A 3,183-nucleotide genomic window follows, 5' to 3' on the forward strand; every position below is an offset into this window, starting at 1 on the left:
TGGCTTGACACCTTGATCTCCATCGTAGCGTCGTGGTCGTCTCGCCAACTATTGCTTCTACAACTATCGCTAACGCATAGTGATAAAGTAAAGCAATTACATGGCGTTTGCATTTCATACAATAAAGAGACAACCATAAGTCTCCTGCCGGTTGCCGATAACTTTTACAAAACATGATCATCTCATACAATAACGTATATCACATCATGTCTTGGCCATATCATATTACAACATGCCCTGCAGAAATAAGTTAGACGTCCTCTACTTTGTTGTTGCAAGTTTTACGTGGCTGCTACGGGCTTCTAGCAAGAACCGTTCTTACCTATGCATCAAACCACAACGGTGTTTCGTCAAGTTTGCTGTTTTAACCTTCTTCAAGGACCGGCCATAGTTAAATTCGATTCAACTAAAGTAGAAGGAACAGACACCCGACAACCACCTTTATGCAAAACTAGTTGCATGTCTGTCAGTGGAACCGGTCTCATGTGCATGGACATGTAAGGTTGGTCCAGGCCGCTTCATCCCACAATACCGCCGAATCAAAATAAGACATTGGTGGTAAGCAGTATGACTATCACCACCCACAACTCTTTGTGTTCTACTCGTGCATATCATCTACGCATAGACCTGGCTCATGATGCCACTGTTGGGAAATGTTGCATGGAAAACAAAACAAATTCTACGCACACGCAATGATCTATCCGTGGAGATGCATAGCAACGAGGGGGAGAGTGTGTCTACGTACCCTCGTGGACCGAAAGCGGAAGCGTTTCACAACGCGGTTGATGTAGTCAAACTTTCTTCGCGCTCCACCGATCGAGTACCGAACGTACGGCACCTCCGAGTTCTGCACACGTTCAGCTCGGTGACGTCCCTCGCCTTCTTGATCCAGCAAGGTGTTGAGGTAGTAGATGAGTTCCATTAGCATGAAGGCATGGTGACGGTGATGGTGATGTGATCCTCATAGGGCTTCGCCTAAGCACCGCGAGAATATGACTGGGGGTGTAAACTGTGGAGGGGGCGCCGCACCCGGCTAACAATTGATGTTGTGTGTTCTAGGCGCCCCCCTCCCCACATATATATAGGTGGGAGGGGAGGAGAGGTAGCCAGGGGGTGCCCCAAGTAGGATCTGAATCCTACCTGGGGTTTCCCCAAGTGGCGCCCCCCCTTTCCTTTTTCCATCGGAGAAGAAAGGAAGGGGGAAGAAAGAAAGGAAGGGGGGCCGAACCCCCCTTTTTCCTTCTCCAATTCGGCCACATGCCAAGGGGGGCCGCGTCACCCCTTGTGGGCTGGTGTGCTCCCCTCTTATGGCCCATATGGGCCATATACCTCCCCCGGGGTTTCCGGTAACCCCTCCTGTACTCCGATAAATACCCGATACATTCCGGAACACTTCCGGTGTCCGAATACTATCGTCCTATATATTAATCTTTACCTCTCGACCATTTCGAGACTCCTCGTCATGTCTGTGATCTCATCTGGGACTCCGAACAACATTCGGTCACAAAATCACATAACTCATATAATACAATATCGTCATCAAACGTTAAGCGTGCGGACCCTACGGGTTCAAGAACTATGTAGACATGATCGCGACACCTCTTCGGTCAATAACCAATAGCGGAACCTGGATGCTCATATGGGATCCTACATATTCTAAGATCTTTATCGGTCGAACCGTTATGACAACATACATAATTCCCTTTGTCCATCGGTATGTTACTTGTCCGAGGTTCGATCGTCGGTATCTACATACCTAGTTCAATCACGTTACCGACAAGTCTCTTTACTTGTCCGAGGTTCTGAACATTTTTATAAAACAGGATATTTTTTGGAATTCTGAACATTTCTAAAAAAACCATTTTTCTGAAATTATGAACTTTTTTGAAAATTATGATTTAAGGAAAAAAGGGATGAATAAAAATAAATTTGAAAGGAAAAAATACAAAAGAAACAGGAAAGAAACAACAAGAAATAAACGGAAAAAGAAACATATAGGAACATAATACAGAAAAAACGATTCAGCCCAGCTTGGGCGCCCTGTGCGAAGCTGCGACTATTTGACGCCCACTGCGATAAATAGGGTTTTTCAAGTTGGCACGGAAGTAAAGGTGCCGACTTTGCTGGGCCACACTGCGGGCGGACAATGACAGCGGAATTCTCACTAAGCACCAAGATCCTTAAATCAGTTTACTTCCCAGACTACTCTTTGCTAGAGGCTGAGCTGGGATCTCATCTGTCGCGGATATGGAGGGCTGTTTTGGATGGCTGGGACATATTGGCGCAGGGCATTATCAGGAGGATTGGAGATGGATAAACAACGGATATTTGGGCACACAACTGGATTCCGAGGGAGAGCTTCAAAAGGCCTATAACATCCCTGGTACAACACCCGTCGACTAGAGTTGCACAACTGATTAATGCTTCCACTGCTTCTTGGAATGAAGGACTAGTTCGATCTACCTTCACTCCTTTTGACTCTGAGGAAATTCTCAAGATTCCGCTGTGTACACGCAGAGTAAAAGACTTTTGGGCATGGCATGAAACCCATGGAACTTTTAGCATTCTCTCGGCGTATCGTATGATCTTGAGGACAAAATTAAACCGGGAGGCATGGTTGCATGAGGCTGAAGGATCTTCGTACGATCAGCATGAGATCAAGCAGTGGAGCAGCTTATGGCATATCCAAGTACCTTCAAAACTCAGGATGTTTGTGTGGAGGTTAGCTAGGCAATCTATGCCAACTGACGAGCTGATTAAACACCGTCATATGTTGACAGCATTTAACCTGTGCAGGGCAAGGGACACATGGAGGCACGCTCTCCTTACCTGCCCGATGTCCAGAAGTGTTTGGGCGCCGGCTCCGGAGCAGCTTGTACAACAGTTGGTTGATCGACAGGAAGAGAGCTCGAAGGACTGGCTTTTTGCACTACATGAGATACTAAGCAAAGATAAGTTTGTACGGCTAGTTGGCGCTTCATGGCAATCTGGGGAGCGAGAAGGAAAGCAATTCATGAGGATATTTTCCAATCACCATTTTAAATCCACGGCTTCATCACACGATAATTGAGTGAACTACAAGTGGTGAATACAGTGTTGCCGAAGCCGGTGGTAACCAGGGCCCCAAGACCTACAGTTTTGCTGCCGCCGGTTGCGAACAGTGCGAAAGTGAATGTTGATGCG

The sequence above is a fragment of the Aegilops tauschii genome, chromosome 6, assembly GCF_002575655.3.
Source record: "Aegilops tauschii subsp. strangulata cultivar AL8/78 chromosome 6, Aet v6.0, whole genome shotgun sequence".
Classification (NCBI taxonomy): domain Eukaryota; kingdom Viridiplantae; phylum Streptophyta; class Magnoliopsida; order Poales; family Poaceae; genus Aegilops; species Aegilops tauschii.